Source organism: Bos javanicus, chromosome 11 (genome assembly GCF_032452875.1).
Source record: "Bos javanicus breed banteng chromosome 11, ARS-OSU_banteng_1.0, whole genome shotgun sequence".
NCBI lineage: Eukaryota > Metazoa > Chordata > Mammalia > Artiodactyla > Bovidae > Bos > Bos javanicus.
The window spans coordinates 25,843,349-25,863,233 of record NC_083878.1 but is presented as its reverse complement, the minus strand read 5'-3'; the positions used below and the strand labels follow the sequence as shown (position 1 = coordinate 25,863,233).

Sequence of the window (19,885 nt, the reverse complement as noted above, 5' to 3'; positions counted from 1 at the left end):
TGTCTCTATCCAAATAATCGTCTCTCTGTGGAAAGAGTTACCTTTGCATTTTGAACTGAAAGATGCCTTTTTATGTTTAAGGCAGGTTTCAGAAAGGGATGACTTTTTGTTGTTGTGTGTTTTCTTATTTTGCTTTGGGGTCCGCCTCCTAAGGGATCTTGAAAGCCAAATCCATCTTTGTATCCCCCAGCATGCCAAGCATAGTGCTTCTGACAGTGTAAGGGCTCAGTCATGAAAATGGCAGAAATTAAGAGAAACCCAAGTCCTTTTGTCTTGTTTCCAAATTGACCTATTGATCTTTTGGTTTCTTTCATTTTTCAATTAAACGTTGCCCTAATAATTCCTGTACGTTATGTTTACATATTGCTTTTCTCTGGGAATCTGAATGTTTTAATATATTGGAGAGGTGCTTAACTTCTATTTTACTTTAAAATTGGAAAGCTTCCCCTACTTTTTCTGAAGTAGAAAACTCCCCATCACTTTGCAGTGCTCTACTGATTTAGAGATTTCCAGGCACTTGGTGTTCCCCTACTACTTTGGGCAATTCTCTTTATCCTTTTCATTCATATCAATTTTACTGACATGTTTTGGTCAGCAACTTTTCCTCTTGTGACACTGGCATGAATCTTAGACTTTCTAAGGAAGGGTGCCTGAACATGTCCTAAGGTTTAGAGAGCAGATCTTTTATTAACTGTTTTCTCCTTGCTGTCATTATTGCTCAGAAAAGTTTCAAAATCCAGTGCCTTGAGCTGATATGATCGCTACTTATTTGATTCCTTATTTATAGTTTTACTTTTTTTGTTTTGCTTTTTCTTCCAATTTTATTGAGACATAATTGACATATAGCACTGTATAAGTTTAAGGTGTATAGCATAATGATTTGACTTACATACATCAAGAAATGCTTACCACAGTAAGTTTATTAAATCTGTCATCTCATATAGATACAAAATTAAAGAAAGAGAAAAATATATTTTCCATGTGATGAAAACTCTTAGGATTTACTCTCTTAACAACTTTCATATTTAACACAGAGCACTGTTAATTATATGTATCATGTTGTACATTATATCCCTAGTATTTATTTGTCATAAAACCAGAAGTTTGTCCCTTGTGACCACCTTCCTCAGGATTGTAACCACCCCCCACTGCTGGTAACCACAAATCCGATCTCTTTTTCTGGGAGTTTGCGTGTTTTTGAAGTATAATTGACCTACAACACTATGTTAGTTCCTGTTACACAATACAGTGATTCAGTATTTCTAAACATTTCAAAACGATTACTGTGATAAGTCCAGTTAATGCTGTGTCACCAAACAGATTTTAAATGTTAGCTTATGTAAGATAATCAAAGTATAAAATACAGCCTCAGATACGGTATTTTCAGCATATTCAGCAGCCTTCCCCAGATAATCACCTGCCATAGTGTAAAATCATTTTGTAAACTTCAAGGTGGATTAAAGCTTGCCTTTACATTCTGGACTCCCTCTTCACAACTTGTGGGGTCAAAAGTGGGAAAGTCCTTGGGTCACCTGGAGCCAGTGGGAGCAAGAGAGAGCAGTCATGGCACCTTTGTTGAGGTGCAAGACTCTAAAAGGTATGAAATTGCCCCAATTACATTTGAGCATTCTCAGGCCTTTGATTGCAGAACCTCTGTTAGAAGTTGAGTGACACAGGGCAGCCAAGATCAGGTCAGAGAAGGAAGCAGGACTAAGCTGCAGTCAGCCATGCCCAGACACCGTGGAGGAGACTGCCTTTCTGCATGATGTGCGCAGGGACAGTTTTGAAAGTCCATGGTACTGCTTAGTTGGCAGACTAGCGGAAGGAAAGTCCCCTCCAATATTTTCATTTTGCATCCGTCCAAGGCTCAAACCTATAATTAAATTTTCTGAACAAAGACCCTATTAACGCACACCATCCAGATTGATGACTAACAGCTCTTCCTTCCAGATCCATAAGGAAATCTGTAACGCTTTATGCAAAAATAAAGACCCTAGTCAGGGGCTTTCCAGGTGGCCCAGTGGTAAAGAATGTGCCTACCAATACAGGAGACATGGGTTCAGTCCCTGGGTCAGAAAGATCCCCTGGAGTAGGAAATGGCAACCTGCTCCAGTATTCTTGCCTGGAAAGTCCCATGGACAGAGGAGCCTGGAGGGCTACAGTCTATGTGATCACAAAGAGTCAGACATGACTGAGCACATACTTTTCAACAGAATAAAGATTTATTTAAAAATTTTAAAAAAGACCCTAGTCAGGTTTGGAGGGGGGATTGAGTAAGGTGTGGTTAGGACTGGGTTTGCCTTTAAGAAGTCAGTTTTTTACACAGAAGTTCTGTGTAAAATGATCAAGTGGCTGCTGTATATACTCAAGTATATGTGATTGAGTGGTCTAAAACTTAATCACAGTGATAGGATTTTATTTAAAAATCTATGAAAATATTACTGGTTTTTAAATTTTTGAAACATTGCTGAGAAAAATCCCTTCTTCTAATTCTTTCATGTGGGCAGTATAGACTTGCCTAAAAATGTTTATAACAGACCTAAACAGTGTTTTCCTCACGTGACCAAAACTGCAAGTAGCGTTCCAGTATTTGAGAAATCATGTTGAAATTCATTAGCATGCCATTCAGGGCCTTCCATGGTCCAACCTGCTTTCTACCAGAGGAGCTCTAAACTTCTGCCTTGTCCCCAGGCAGGGCTTACACATCTCTGCCTCCATGGTGTCTTGTGCAACCTCATCTCCTCCACATGCTTCCTCTACTAGAGGCTCTTCATGCCTTGGGAAAGGGAACCCCTAGCTGTCCTGCAAGGCCAGGCGTCACCTAGATTAGTTTAGGACCTCTTTTGCCTTTGCTCTGCATTTCCAAATGGGTCCACCTGCTGCTTGCCTTCCAGCTGTGAAGCTGGCCTTCCCTGAGTAGCCTTTTGTAGGGTCTCCTCTCTGCTTTGGCCTCCAGAGCAAGGTTATACCATTCCATTGGCTCTTAACCATGCCAGTCCTTCAGCCATGCTTTGTTTTGATTTCTGCCTTGTTTTTCTTTTTTTTTTTTTTTTAAATATGGAACGCTTCACGAATTTGCGTGTCATCCTTGCGCAGGGCCATGCTAATCTTCTCTGTATCGTTCCAATTTTTTTTAGTATATGTGCTGCCGAAGCGAGCACTGATTTCTGCCTTGTTTTTCACGCTTGATTTTAAGTCTCTGAGACTTAGAATTGTATCTTCTGTATGCTAGTATCCTTCAGAGCACTTAGCCTAGTGCTGAGCACATGTTTGTCCTTTCCTTGCTTGGTGCTTGTCTAGGCCCAGGACTTGATCATTAGCAGTTTGTAAAGACAGTGAGCTATTTTCAGAACCACTGGGTACCTTCGTACACCAGGTTTATTTTTTGGCTTGTCAGCTCAGTCGTGGAGATGTCAGGCCCAGTTCTGTCCAGGAAACCTGTTTTCTAAGTCTTTGCTTGAACAGAACAGTGTTACAGTCACACTCTGGAGCAGTTTCACCTGGGCACTGCCAGATCTTTCTTATGGTGATGAGCTGACCCATGTGGGGTGTTCCTCAGATCTCATTTCAGCCTTCTGGGGTACTTTTATTCTTAATTAAAGGTAAGCTTATTTCTAAGACCTTTCTTGAACCAAAGGCAAGTGATTATTCATTAAATGTTTACTTTCTTGACGTTAATTCACTTCAGTGGGTGATAACTCAGGTGGGATTATGCCTTGACAGTGATCTGACAAGGTCGTTGTTCATGGTAGTTATTGACTTTTCCAGTGTGAACCTTTTCAATGCAGCAAGAAGCCAGCATCCTGGTGTCTGAACCATATAAGGAACTGGCTTTCTTTTAATTTTGTGTTTTGAGTTTGAGGAAGAGGCAGGCTGTGCCAAGTTGGGACTTTCAAGACTTCAGTGCTTAATTCATTTGATCTGAAAATTACTGGCAAAATTACTACTTTAGCGAAGAATAAAATCAAGTCTTAGAATAGCAGATGCCCTGGTATGACTGACGCAGCATGCTTTAAGGCTTCTGAAAGCATGGGCTGGACTCTGAGAGATTTTAATGGGCCAGTGTGAACCCAGTGCCCACAGCAGTCAATCCTTCATGTTAGTATAATGCTTTTCGACACCCCTGTGTTTATTCATTCAACAAATAATTTTTGAGCACCAGCTAGGAGCAAGGCATTGTTCCAGGTTCTTGGGGTACAGTGGTGAACAATTACCAAATATTTCACTTCTCTATTATTTTAAATTCTAATCTGTCTCCCCTTACTAGAGTGTCAGCTCCTTGGAGGTCAATCTACCTTCTTCACTGCTCTATCTCCAGTACCTAGAGCAGTGCCTGACGCATAGCAGAAGCCCAGTCAGTATCAGTGCAGGAGTCAGGTTCTACAATGACGGAAGAAAGAGTTGCTGCTATAATGGCACACTGGGGGTACATGCAATCTGGGCTTTGAGGAATCCAGTAAGACAACCTAGAGCAAGAAAGAAAACAAAAGGATATGCAGTATTTACCTGGGAAAGCACAGGTGACTGCTCCTGTGCAGAAGTCTGGGGGTAACAAAGAGCTGTCACCACACGCCAGTGCTCTGCAGAGTGCGTGGGAGGTGTGGCCTGAGATGAGGTGAGGACCTTGTCTGCCATCTTGAGGACATGTGAGCAAGGTAAGTATTTTAAGCACAGGTGTAACAGGATTAGATTTGTTTTAGTTTGATTATTTTGGCCACTGTGTAGAGAACATACTGAAGCTGAGTTGGAAGTAAAAGTTGAAGACTGGGAGATCAGTTTGAGTAGTTTTGTTTAAGATAACATAGGCTGATGGTATCCAGACATTTAAACTTCATGAACCAGCTGAAAAAAGGACATTAAAAAACACCTCACTTGTCAGAATCATTTCCTAAAATGAAGGCCATTTTAATATACATGCCCACAAATACACATGTACCACTCACAGGAGAATCTCAAATAAATGGTAGATATTTACATGGAACATGTTTAGCTCTATGTGCATTGCCCTGGTTTTTCTCCTTTTCCTCCTGAGTGGGCACCTGTGTGGTCTGATATTTGTAGAGGTGATCCAGCTATAAGGAAGAAATATGGGCAATCTGAATTAGACTAGTGACAGTGGAAATTGAAGTGAATAGAATGGAGAGAAAGGAGGTAGAATCAGCAGAAATTGGTGATTTCAAAGTACTTTGAGGTCTCTCACCTCATTTGATAGTAACAGGTAAGGTACAGTCCATGGGATTCTCCAGGCCCGAATACTGGAGTGGGTAGCCGTTCCCTTCTCCGGGGGATCCTCCCAGCCTAGGTACTGAACCCAGGTCTCCTGCATTGTGGGTGGATTCTCTACCAGCTGAACCAAAAGGGAAGCCCAAGAATCCTGGAGTGGGTAGCCTATCCCTTGTCCAGCAGATCTTCCCGACCCAGGAATCGAACCAGGGTCTCCTGCATTGCAGGTGGATTCTTTACCAACTGAGCTATCAGGGAAGCCTGGGATTAGGTATAATTATCCCCATTTCATACATGAGGAAACCGAGACTTGGAAGTTAGGTGACTGACCTGAGTCACATATGTGAGTAATAGCAGAATTGAAATCACCATTGAAGTAGTGTAGAACTCTGGACATGTGGCTTCCTCACCCCACCCCTTTTTGTCTTTTTTTCAAGTTTCAGGGGAAAAAGGAAAAGGAATTGTGAGCTCCCTGTGAGTCATATCTTTTAGGGCAAAACATATGATATTGTCCATCCTTAGAATAAAGCAATATTTTAGTGATGACTCTGATTCATCCTTATTTTGCAATGCACATCATCCATTACCAATCCATGAACTTGAGTAACCCTTTTTAAATTAGGCCAGAGGAGACTAAGAGGCTTCTTTGGCTATATTCTCATTTTATCCTGTGTTACTCTTTGTCCTTTCCATAAATAACCTTTGGGCACCCTATTTATGAGTTTTTGTGGGGGGAGTGAGGCTTTGTGTGTGTGTCAGGGTATTTATCTCCTACCACCTGGTTTGTTGTTTTTTTTCCATTTTCTTCCTCAGTGTACTTGCCGATCAGAGTTACTTGGTACCATACAAAATTTTTGAAGAATGGTATAGATTTTATAATGTGCTACCCCCGTTGAAGTGTACAGAAAGGAAGTGGAAGTAAATATAAAGAACAAAATTGGACTTAAAGGAGGGAAAAATGAAGCCATAACAATTTGAATTGGACAAAAGGAAAAAATGTACTAGAAAATATTTGTGGGCAGTTGCCTGTAAATGGCTTTATAAACAACATTTTTGGTGTGTAGTCACAAAATCCTCTGACCTATGAAACACCAATTTAATGGAATTAATTAAAAATAAGATGGAATGCCAAAATTTACATATGAAAACTGTTAGTGACTGTTCCTTCAAATAGTTATTTTATTTAGTGTTTTAGCAGTCATTTTTGTAAGCTCCATGTTTTCTGGCAAATTTGGAGACTTTTTGGAAAACTATTAGAAAGACTTTATTCCCATAAAGACTCAACTGCTAGATGGTCTATTGTAATCACAAGTAATTATGAGAAATATGATTTTCCTTTTCCAAGGATGAAATATACTTTTACTGAAGCATCAGCACCTGTTTGTATGTATGTTCAGTTATGGAAATGTCTGTTTTTACTAGTAGAATGGGCACATCCAAAATAAATACTACGTTCTTAGAATATATGAGTGGAAGAATGTGAGAGCAGCATTGTGTACCATCATTTTTATTGTCTCACACAATCCTGTGTGTGTGTGTGTGTGTGTGTGTGTGTGTGTGTGGTGTTTGTACTTAGACATCCTAACCATGTTTTTTTCTACCAATATAGATCCATTCATCTCACTTTATGGCTTTCTTTCTGGCCTTTGACTCTTATATTTATAATTTAGTATATGACTACTGCAAAAGTACAGGTGTTAATATATTCAAAATGCTATGTAAAAGTTTTTGTGCCAAACCCAAATTTTACCCATATTTTCAGTGCCTGCACGTCTTGTATTTTTAAAAGCTATTTGTATGGCAAGACTGAAAGTGACTTCTGTTCTCTGGTACTCTTGGATCTTGGAATCTCAGAGTGTATTGACCTTAATTGTAATTTGTTCTAATCCCCTTTCTATTCCTTTCATCTCCTCTTTTAAAGTGGGGAGAGGAACCAAGACAGCAGCGTCATAGGAGCCAAGGCCAAAGAACAATGCCTGTGTGATTGGATGAGAAGATAGTGTATTAGATTTGTCTATATATTATCTCATTTCTCTCAGTAAATCCACAAAGTAGGTACTGTTATTCCCATTTTACAGAAAACAAAGGGGAAAGGTACTCAGCAAGGATTCATAAATCACCCGAGGTTAGTTACACTGCAATAAGTAGTCCTCCTCTGGTCTGGCTGATTCTGAGTCTTTGCTCTTTCTCTACGTTGTGTTTCCTCATTTCATCTCCACCACAGAATAAATAATCTATGGAACACGGTTTCAGACTTGAAGCCATGATGTAGTAGAGGCCTTTTCTAAAATAAAATGTTGTGGGTATTGTGTAAAAATATTTTGCTATTGAAAATAGGCTTAATGTAGGCAGATAAGTAATAGTTGAACTGCCCTAGTATATTAAAAAAAAAAAATGTGAGGAGGGCAGGTCCTTTAAACCATTGTTATGACAAAACAGATGTTTAACAGCCCAGGTAGTCTGGTAAGGAGCTGAGTTTAGTGCTGGTGGGTCAGAGGTCTCTAGTTCTGTTTTTTAAAAGCAGCTAGAGTCTTCTGGGAGAAGGCAATGGCACTCCACTCCAGTACTGTTGCCCGGAAAATCCCATGGATGGAGGAGCCTGGTGGGCTGCAGTCCATGGGGTTGCTAAGAGTCAGACACGACTGAGTGACTTTACTTTCACTTTCCACTTTCATGCATTGGAAAAGGAAATGGCAACCCACTCCAGTATTCTTGCCTGGAGAATCCCAGGGACGGAGAAGCCTGGTGGGCTGCAGTCCATGGGGTCGCACAGAGTCGGACACGACTGAAGCGACTTGGCAACGGCAGTGGCAGTTTATGTCATATTTTTATCTTTGAACTCATGGCGTTATTTTACTTTTAATATACTTATATAATTAAGATGGGTATTTGATTTAACACTTGCAAGTTTTACACATCTTTAAGACTTTACTTGTAGGTATTTATATATTTCAAATATTTACTGGGAAGTATCTTTGCAAAGTGGGGTGAAACATTTTACCAAGCTCCCACTTTCAATGAGCCTCTGTTGGGAAAGGTTAAATAGCACTGTAGAGTAGTCTTTTGGAATTCAGGCAATTCCTCTGCTCAAATAACAGTGAGTATAATTGACAGTCTTAGTAATAAGGTCATAAAGTCAAAAAGAGTTACCACAGTGTGGTCAGCATTTTGACCATAAGGAACAGTATGTAAAAGTTGGTTAACTGAAAGGATTTCCTGCCTCCTTAGTAACTATTGTGTCTCTGTTTCCTTAGAGTCATAGCCAAACTGGAAAGAAGGGAAAAATCTTTTATGGTAGAACATTTGGCATTTAGAATTGGTGTTCTTTAGATTCACATGATGAAAAGCTTCTACGGAGAAAAGAAAACCAGAAGCTATCCTTTGAATAAAATGCCTTTCTGCTGTGTTACTTATTCAGGGTGGTCTTCATTGTGCTGTTTTTTTCTCGGCCCGTTTTCTAAACCCTGTTTGACACATTATGGAACTTCATGTTTTTAACTGATAGATTTATTCTTTGCATTGGAATGTGTGTATTTGTGCAGCAGGAAGAGAGGTACTATAATCACTCCAAGAAACAGCTGCCACCTAAAATTTATAATCAGTATTAGAAGAAGAATATTTTTTTTAAAAAAAGGAATTGAATAGAAGCAAATATAACACAGTGGCCAGAAGAAAACTTAAAATGAAAAAAGGTAGATTAACGTTCTCAGAGAAATGAGATAAAAGTGATTACATGAAATAAAAACAAGATGGTATTTCTAAAAGAGCAATCAGAATAAGAAAGAGCTACAGGGAATTAGAAAATATGATAGCCCTCAAAAAGTCTACAAGCAGTAAATGCTGGAGAGGGTGTGGAGAAAAGGGAACCCTCTTACACTGTTGGTGGGAATGCAAACTAGTACAGCCACTATGGAGAACAGTGTGGAGATTCCTTAAAAAACTGGAAATAGAACTGCCTTATAATCCAGCAATCCCACTGCTGGGCATACATACTGAGGAAACCAGAATTGAAAGAGACACGTGTACCCCAATGTTCATTGCAGCACTGTTTATAATAGCCAGGACATGGAAGCAACCTAGATGTCCATCAGCAGATGAATGGATAAAGAAAGCTGTGGTACATATACACGATAGAATATTACTCAGCTATTAAAAAGAATGCATTTGAATCAGTTCTAATGAGGTGGATGAAAATGGAGCCTATTATACAGAGTGAAGTAAGTCAGAAAGAAAAACACCAATATATGTAACTCATATATATAAAAAAACACATATATATGGAATTTAAAACGATGGTAACGATGACCCTATATGTGAGACAGCAAAAGAGACACAGATGTAAAGAACAGTCTTTTGGACTCTGTGGGAGAAGGCAAGGGTGGGATGATTTGAGAGAATAGCATTGAAACATGTATATTATCATATGTGAAACAGATCACCAGCCCAGGTTCAATGCATGAGACAGGGTGCTCAGGGCTGGTGCACTGGGATGACCCTGAGGGATGAGGTGGAGAGGGAGGTGGGAGGGGGGTTCAGGATGGGGAACACATGTACACCCATGGTGGATTCATGTCAATGTATGGCAAAAATCACTACAATATTGTAAAGTAATTAGCCTCCAATTAAATAAATTTAAAAAAAAGAAAAAGAAAAGATGGAAGACAGAATAAAAGAACCCTTTCAGAGGCAAAACTCAAGAGGTCAAGAGAGATGGAAGGTGAGAAAGGGATTTAAAAAAAAATTACAAGATTATTTCAGGCAATTCAGTATTCTACTTACAAGAGTTCTAAGGGAGAGCAGAGGGATTCCCTGGCAGTCCAGTGGTTAGGACTCTATACTTCCACTGCAGGGACAGAGGTTCTGTTCCTGGTCAGGGAACTAGATCCCACATATGTATGGTACAACCAGAAAAAGTGAGGGTGGGGGACAGGGGGTTGGAGCAGAGCAAAGTAAGGGCAGGAAATTGTCAAAAAAAACAGCACAGGAAATTTTCCTCGAACTTAAGGACACAAGTTCTGGTACAGTGACTGAAAAACAATCCACACCAAGACACAATACATCATTATGAAATTTCTAAAATATTGTAGAGTTAAGAAAAACAAAAACAGCTCACATATGGAGAATTAAGGATCAAAATGGGAGCAGCCTTAGAAGATAGAAGAGAGATACCTTTAACATTCTGATGGAGTATGATTACCTTCTTTTTATTTTGTATTCAGCTAGATTGATGGAGTATGATTACCTTATTTTTATTTTGTATTCAGCTAGATTATTGATCAGGGCTTCCCTGTGGCTCAGAGGTTAAAGCGTCTGCCTCCAATGTGAGAGACCTGAATTCAATCCCTGAGTCAGGAAGGTCCCCTGGAGAAGGAAATGGTAACCCACTCCAGTATTCCTGCCTGGAGAATCCCATGAACGGAGAAGCCTGTATGGAGATTAAGTAATAGATTATATTTTTATTCAAAACATTTAAAAAAATTAGTTACAAGGGACTTCCCTGGGTGTCCTGTGGTTAAGACTTCACCTTCCAATGCAAGAGGTGCAGGTTTGATCCCTGGTCAGGAAGCTAAGATCCCACATACCTCGGGGCCAAAAGACCAAAACTTAAAAGAGAAGCAACATTGTAACAAATTCAATAAAGATCTTAAAAATAGTCTGCATCAAAAAAAATCTTAAATACAATAAAATTAAGGACAAGAAAAACTTGATTTTTCTCTTTCTACTTACAGAATCTAAATGATTTGTAAAGCACCAAATATTTTTTTTAAAAGTGAGAGTTGCTGAACAATATTCAACACAAACCCTCCTGTTGACCACTCCTCCAAAACAGCTATGTGTATTATATGTATATTTTTTATGTTTTTATACATATATAGAAAAGGTCTTGAATGGGGCAGTGTGATATTTCTTTTACTACTTACACATTTGTATATTGTTTGGGTTTTTTTTTAATGAGCGTATATTAATTGTAATTAATAGAATTTAACTCAAAAGAGGGGAAAGAGACGAGACATGGTTTATTCCTTAATTTATTTTTAAATGAAGGCAGCGCATGCTATGTCTGTCTCTTCTACTAGGTGCTATAGGAGATACAGTTGAAGTAGCAAACACAGCCTCAGCCTTTTGAAGGGTTTTGGGTCTGGCTGTTGAGGGGAAACATGCATGGCAGAGAATGGCTCCCAGCCGTATTGAAAGCCTGCCTCTGTGTGATCTCAGGGTACAGGCTGCTCTCAGGGCCAAGCATATGGCTTTCCAGGGTCTGTGAAGAGGTGGTACCCTACTTCCTTGAGAGTATTAAAAAAAAAACAAACAAACACAGCATTCGTGAGAACACCAAACACAGAGCCCTGATCCTGGAATGTCTAATTTAATAAATTTCATTTGCATTTCTACAGAAACCAACATGCTTCCAGCTTCCAAACCCAGGAGCCAAAGGTTAGGATTTTAAGTAATAATAATAATAATGAGTTATACTTATTCCAGATTAGTTTTCTGGCTCTCCAAAAAATAAATGGCTAAGATGTCCAAAATGTTCTTTTTACAACTCTGCCAAATGCTGGCTTTCCCTCTTCGTCTGGAGATCCAGCCAATCTGTTGAAAATTATCCCATCTTTTTGAGTACTTCCAGGCAGTTGTTCAGAGAGAAGACTAAATCCTGCGATCTAAGAGGGACATAGAGACTCTTAAATACTTTCACAGCAGAAGAAATCATTCTTTGATTTCTTAGTCTTATTTCCTCTAGCTATGAGTTTGGGAAAACATACACTGGACATCACATCATACCTAGGTATAGACAATGTTCTGTATTAACTGGGAGTGTGACATTTGCCTGATGACTCCTTGTTTTTTTGTTTTGTTTTGTTTTTTTCCTTTGTAAATAAGCCTTGGCCTGAGTATAAACTTACAAAAAACATGGATTCACTAGGGAGAAGCCCTTGAGTCTGAATAAGAACAAGTAAACACACTTTCTTTTCTGGTTTGATTTGCATGAGATTTAACGGATTTTTTTCCTTTATATTTTTGTCTTTAGTTTTTTTGAGGGGAGGGTCGTGGTGGTGAGAGTGGTTAAGGGTATTGTTGTATACTAGGAAGATTCTCTTAATTTGAATACAGGGGAGACGAGACTTATTAGATCAAATGGAGTATCTGTGGTCCACTGACCTCTGAAAATGCTTTTTAAGGGCAGATGGATAGATTTTTAAGGATTAGTTTAGTTGCCAGTTTGTCCGCACATCTACTCCATTTAAAGGTGGTGAGTGGGCCTGGCTCAGTGTATGGAAGTAGAAGCTTAGGGAAGGAATCTTAATCTAAGTTGACCGGGGCTGATTGACAGCAGGGGAAAGATGGCTATCTGATCCCATCACGAGGACGTGAACTCCTTTGAAAACTGGCCTTTCTGGGCCACAGTGTCCTCTCCTCATTAAGCAGATGCCTGGTACAGGATGAGTGGATTACCTGTGTAATGGAAACCCTAAAAAAGTCTAGTGGCTGGATTGGGAAACAAGAGAATTGGGTTCTAGTCCTGAATTTTTCCCCAACTTGTATTTTGAATTTGCAAAACTCAGTTCTTCTGAGCATTGGTTTCTTCATCTGGAAAATTAAGTGATTAGAGTAGTAGACCTTCATTGAGGGTCCCTCCTGTTCTGATATGTTCCTTGAAGTCTGGAACTCTGTTGGCACCTTCCTCATGCTTTAGTAATATGAATTTGGCAAATTCATATTAGTCTTAGTGAAAATGTCCATAAGGTTTAGAGTAGGATCTTGAAAAAAATTAGTTCAATGAAAGCATTACAGGGATAGAAACCAAGAAATTTTTATTCTGAAATATTGGACCTTTTGTTAAATTAGTCTATCAATTGTTAATGAGTGAAAGAGAAGTTTCTAGGTGATTTCTTGCTAGAATTTTGGATGAGGATGAGACCAATTCAACACTGAACTTTTGCATGTTTAATGCATTTGGTTGACTATAGTTTTAATGCTTATATGATATTCTTTCAGTTCGGTCGCTCAGTTGTGTCTGACACTTTGCGACTCTGTGAACTGCAGCACGCCAGGCCTCCCTGTCCATCAGCAACTCCCAGAGTCCACCCAGACCCATGTCCATTGTGTCGGTGATGCCATCCAACCATCTCATCCTCCATCGTCCCCTTCTCTTCCTGCCCTCAATCTTTCCCAGCATCAGGGTCTTTTCCAATGAGTCAGCTCTTTGCATCAGGTGGCCAAAGTATTGGAGTTTCAGCTTCAACATCAGTCCTTCCAATGAACACCCAGGACTGATCTCCTGTAGGATGGGCTGGTTGGATCTCCTTGCAGTCCAAGGGACCCTCAAGAGTCTTCTCCAACACCACAGTTCAAAAGCATCAATTCTTCTGCGCTCAGCTTTCTTTATAGTCCATCTCTCATATCCATGCATGATAATTCTTTAGAATTAGCAAATAAGAGCTTTTTAATCCTGTTCTTATTTTTACAGTCAGACTCTTGGGAAATGGACACTTATGGTTGAAAAGAAGACAGCCTGTCCTTTCCTGGAGCAAAATTTGTGGAGGGAATTCTGAGAAAACAATAAGAAGGGAACACTGAGTGTCCTATGTACTAGCACCATTCTAGGTGTTGAGGTTAGAGAAGAAATAAGACAATTTTTAGTCTCAAGGATCTAACTTCCTAGTAAGAGGAGACAGACTTGGAACATGTTTTAATAAAACAGCAGTAACTATTAATGTTACAGAAAAGATGAAATATTATCATAGGGACTTACAGGCAGTGACAGATGGAGTATGCTTTCTTAAATAGAGAGATTTGGAAAGTTGGGAATAAAAGGAAGTAAAAAGATAGGGAGTGTGGACCGCTATCTTGGGTTTTACTGTCTTCCAAAGCCCCTCTAAACTGTGCCTCTTGGTCTCACGTAGGTATATCAGAGCCTGTACATCAGAGCCTGTGCTTGCTAGGGATAAGAGGGAGGCCAAACTGATGATCTCTCACCCCAACCCTGCTTCCACCAGAACAGTTCTGGTTTTTTGTTGTTTTTCTAATGTTTTAAATATTGGGATTATAGTTGAAAAAAAGTGGTCCATTGCTTTAAAGATTTGGAAAATAACTGCCTTGGAATTAACCAGTTATGTTCACTCTTGCCCTGAGTGTCTTAACTCTTAGGTTTTCGCAGTTGTACAAGGCAGATACCGGTTCTCTCACTCCCTCCCCTCCACCCCAGAGACATCAGTTCTTAATCCCTAGAACCTGTAAATGTTACCTTGTAAGCAAAGGGGGTCTTTGTAGGATCTTTCAATGAGGTGACTATCTTGGATTATTTGGTTGGGCCTTAATGCCATCCCTGGTAAGTGGAAAGCAGGGGAGATTTGAGAGACAAAAGAGGAGAAAGCAGGGTGAGTGCAGAGGAAATTGGAGATGGTGGGAGTGTCAGCAACCATGCAGAACTAGAAGAGGTGAAGATTTGTATTCTCCCCTAGAGCCTCTGGAGGTGCAACTCTGACTTTGATTTTTGGACCATTGATAATGATTTCAGATTTCTGGCCTCCAGGACTGTGAGAGGATAAATATAGAAGTTAAACTGTGAGTTCCTTGTTATCAGTGTCTTTTTTATTTAGTATTTACCTTTTTCACAGAGTATAATTCAGTGTCTCAAATGTTATAACTGTGTTTCACTTAACCATTGCTACAAAACAAACATCCCCAAATTTAGTAGCTTAAAATAATGACAGTGATTCTTTTTTTTTTTTTAATCTCTCACAATTCTGTGGGTTGGCTGGGTTCGGCTTGGTGGTTCTTCTTTACTGTGTGGTGTCATCTGGGGTCACTCACATGGCGGCATTCATCTGGGGTCTCAACTGAGGCAGGGATGCCTGGGCAGGCTAGTGAGGACTCTCTTGCAGAGTAGCCACGTCCTCAGGACAGTGAATACAGAAGCTGCCAGGCCTCGTGACGCCTAAGACACAGCTGGCACTGCATCACTTTCACTACTTCCTGTTGATCAGAAAAGTCACAAGGCTACTAGACTAGAGGCCAGGGGAGAGGAGATAGAGCCCGCCTCCTGAAGGGAAGGGATCCTGCACATTGTAGGGAGGCAGTAGGAACTGTTGTCGGCCATCTTTGGAAACAATCTACCACAGACTGCTTACACAATGATTATTGAATTAACCCAGATATACTGAGATTTTTAGATGATGGGATTCAGTAAGAAACGTTTCCTAAGAAAAAAATTCCTGATGTTTTTTTAAAAAAAGAAAAATCCAGTAAAGGGAAGTCCCCTGGTGATCTACTAGCTAAGATTGTATGCTCCCAATGAAGGGGGCCCAGGTTTGATCCCTGGTCAGGGAGCTAGCTCCCACATGCCACAGTTAAGAGTTCACATGGTATAACTAAATGACACCTGGTGCAGCCAATGAAGTAAATAAATACAACAGTTTAAAAAATCTAAAAATATATTGTATAAGCTGCCAGAATGGGACCTTGTACACATGAGGAATTCAAGAGATGCCTGCTTACTGACCAACTGGCCGGGTAAGGACAGAAAACGTATTTCCCAGCTCTCTTATGACCAGTGATTTCACAAGGAGTAGGGCAGGGCATTTCCAGAACCAAGACCATTCACTTCTCTCCCTGGGTATTGCATAGTGATGGCTAATTTTGTGATTCGGAAGCTTCTCCACCTGGAAAGCTGTTCCTGCAGGAAAGGGTTAGAAAAGCTTTCAACATGGCCAAGAACTCCATGGCTACCTACAGAGATTAGGAAGGTAGATGAGACTGGCAGGCGACCTGGTCAGAGTCCTTTAACTTCCTACACAGTTGGCCTGAAATTTAATAACAGAACTTATCACAGGACTTCCTGGTGGACGCATCACAGTGATTACAAGTGCTTGTCGAGTGTGAGATTCTGACCCTGGGACCCCTGACATCCCTTTTGTCCAATCCCTTATTCTTGTTTAGTTATTACAACTCTAGGGAGAAACTGTAGTGTCAGCCCCAGTCAGAGGTAGAGAGAGGATTCTGGGAATGGAGTCAGAGATGGTTTTCTTGGTGGGATTCCAAATCCAGATTTCTTTTTATTAGTTGTTTCTAATTTTTGAGTTTGCATTTGATCATCCTTTGAAATGTGTGTGTGTGCGCTTTGTCGTCTTTGTAGGTTTGTTTGCATTTGGGGGTACTGTATTTCTCAACATGAGTTTGCTGTTTTTATCAGCGGTCACTGTGGCAAGGAGACATAGGCCCTTAGCTGATTTTTCTCCTCTGGAGTGGTTTTATAGACCAGAAACTGGGGAGTAGCTAGGTTTTAATAGTTTATTGGGTTCCTATTTGAAATACCAACTGAAAACCCCCAGGCTTTTGCCTTCATCATTTGTTTTCATCTAATGACCAGTTTTATGGTGTTCTCCATAGCCTGTGAATAAGTCCAGGCTTTTTAAAACCAGGCACACACTCCACCTTTGCTGCTATTTACTCTGCATCTCCTTGCCGCTGCAGGTTTTTGCTTGCCCTTGCTAGCTTTCTCTTTTTATACCTTTGTACATTACTCTGTTGACCCTTGTTCCTGGGAGGATTGAGAGTGATAGGGAATATATATGTAGGAACTGGGAGGTGGAGATACCTTATTTCAACGTGTTTCCCCAAATACTTCTTTTCTTTGCATGATAGTTTTCATCCTGTGTGAAACTCAGAAGCACGTGTGCTTCTGGCATTTCGACTAATTAGGACACAGATCTCTAAGAGAAATAGAAGCTTGCTGCAACGTGAAGGTTTCTCTTGGCTGTTAGATGGCAGGGAGAGTTCATAGACTACCGAAATGACCAAAGGTCAGATGCTATCCAACACTAGACTCTCTTGGCATTACCAAGATTAGGTGTGGAATGTGCAGACCAAAGGGCGGTGCTGGAGTGAGGCTCTTTCCGCACATGGCTTAGTTGTGCTGGGTTGATGTCTGGATTAGTGCCCCAGGCCTGTGTCCAAACATAGGAAAAGCACAGAGAGAGCACCACACAGAGGCTACTACATCAAAATGGATACAGATTCATGTGGACCAGTGTTCTTCATATATTAAGTGTAAAAAGCAGATTATAGAGCAGTATATAAGGAGGAGAAAGGTATGAACAGACATCAAGACAGACTGGCCACTAACTTTGGGTAGTATGATTGTGGTGATTTTTAGATTTTTCTTTGCAATGTTCTTTATTTATCTAAATTTTTCTCAATAAATAAGAAGTGTTAGAGTAGATTTAAAATAGCTTTTAAAATAAAAACAAAACGGTGCCAGGAGGGCATTTTCTTTCACTCTGTAAACCTCTCTTGCTAGCCTCTTTCGTTCTCAGCCCCAGCTGGACTCTGAAGGAGTCCGTCCAGGAACATGGCAGCTAAGGATCGCCTTGGTGGAGATGACAGCCACCCTGTGCTCTGGGCACCTTGCTCTTGGTGCAGGACATGTTGATTTATTCAAGCAGCTTCTGTGTTTCCCCAGGAGCCTCTCATCCGTTGTGCTGGCATTGTTCTTACCTGGGATGGGGAACAACTCACCTTTTGATAGTCTGAAAAACCCAAGGTTAAAGCTGCTTATTCTCACCCTCTATCCTGGCTTGTTTGTTTTCTCCTGTGTTTATCTGCTTTATCCCATTCAGAGTTTTTGCTATTCTCCTTTGTCTTCCTAGGACATTGAACTTACAGATGTTCAGTTTTTCCTTTTTATCATTTCTCTTGTTTCCGGTAAAGTTGCTGGGCTAGTTTTTGGCCACATAGGTAAACAGGTTTGAAATGCCTGTCACTGGAGAATGTTACCCCCAGTTCAATTCAGTTCAGTCTCTCAGTTGTGTCCGACTCTTTGCGACCCCATGGACAGCAGCACGCCATGCCCGCCAGTCCATCACCAACTCCTGGAGTTTACTCAAACTCATGCCCATTGAGTCAGTGATGCCATCCAACCATCTCATCATCTGTCATCCCCTTCTGCTCCCACCTTCAATCTTTCCCAGTGTCAGGGTCTTTTCACATGAGTCAGCTCTTCACATCAGGTGGCCAAAGTATTTGGAGTTTCAGCTTCAACATCAGTCCTTCCAATGAACACCCAGGACTGATCTCCTTTAGGATGGACTGGTTGGATCTCCTTGCAGTCCAAGGGACTCTCAAGAGTCTTCTCCAACACCACAGTTCAAAAGCATCAATTCTTTGGCACTCAGCTTTCTTCATAGTCCAACTCTCACATCCATACATGACTACTGGAAAAACCATAGCCTTGACTAGACGGATCTTTGTTGGCAAAGTAATATCTCTGCTTTTGAATATGCCATCTAGGTTGGTCATAACTTTTCTTCCAAGGAGTAAGAATCTTTTAATTTCATGGCTGCAGTCACCATCTGCAGTGATTTTGGAGCCCAAAAAAATAAAGTCTGACACTGTTTCCACTGTCTCCCCATCTATTTGCCATGAAGCAATGGGACCGGATGACATGATCTTAGTTTTCTGAACGTTGAGCTTTAAGCCAACTTTTTCACTCTCCTCTTTCACTTTCATCAAGAGGCTCTTTAGTTCCTCTTCACTTTCTGCCATAAGGGTGGTGTCATCTGCATATCTGAGGTTATTGATATTTCTCCTGGCAATCTTCATTCCAGCTTGTGCTTCATCCAGCCCAGCATTTCTCGTGATGTACTCTGCATATAAGTTAAATAAGCAGGGTGACAATATACAGCCTTGACGTACTTCTTTTCCTATTTGGAACCAGTCTGTTGTTCCATGTCCTGTTCTAACGGTTGCTTCCTGACCTGCATATGGGTTTCTCAAGAGGCAGGTCAGGTGGTCTGGTATTCCCATCTCTTTCAGAATTTTCCACAGTTTATTGTGATCCACACAGTCAAAGGCTTTGGTATAGTCAATAAAGCAGAAATAGATGTTTCTTTGGAACTCTCTTGCTTTTTCGATGATCCAGCGGATGTTGGCAATTTGATCTCTGGTTCCTCTGCCTTTTCTAAAACCATCTTGAACATCTGGAAGTTCATTGTTCACATATTGTTGAAGCCTGGCTTGGAGAATTTTTGAGCATTACTTTGCTAGCGTGTGAAATGAGTGCAATTGTACGGTAGTTTGATCATTCTTTGGCATCGCCTTTCTTTGGGATTGGAATGAAAACTGACCTTTTCCAGGGCTTGCTATATCTGGGGAGGTAACATATTACCCTGTTGGCTTATTTGGGGGAACTGGAATCAAACCGTTTGTAAACCAGGGAGATGAGCTTTATATATTTGTGTTTAAGAACATTTTGAGCCCTGCCAAGATACTCAGTTTATTAATTTAGATGATGATTCCGAATATCCTTAGATATAGCTAATTATGCACTTTAGGAAATTATTTATTTGTTATCATCTTAGTCATAATTATTTTTCTCCTTGACTTTGTCAAGAACTCTTTTCTCTAGCTTCATTCACCCAGCAACTGTTCACCAGCTATGAACTGAGCATCATACTTAGTACCTGAGATAATATGGAGAAATAAGATACATATGGTTAGTCTCTGGCCATGGAGAGTGTGTATTTGGTGTGAGAAATAAGCAAGTTATAGAGTGCTCTAAATGCTGTGATGGGGAGATTGTAAGTTATAGTGTAAGACCAATGTCAGGCACCTAACCCGTGTTTGAAACATCAGGAATGTGTCCTGGGAGAAGTTGGCTTAA

At 40.4% G+C, this 19,885-nt stretch overlaps 1 protein-coding gene and 1 non-coding gene across 8 annotated transcripts in view; one reads left to right on the top strand and one right to left on the bottom strand.

The window, feature by feature from the left end:
- The window catches only part of THADA (THADA armadillo repeat containing), a 337,352-nt gene that overhangs the window by 117,541 nt on the left and 199,926 nt on the right, over nt 1–19,885 (top strand). The window lies entirely within an intron of this gene.
- On the bottom strand, nt 3,052–3,161 carry LOC133257931 (U6 spliceosomal RNA). Its single transcript, XR_009739778.1, has one exon. It is a non-coding gene; the product is annotated as a U6 spliceosomal RNA (small nuclear RNA).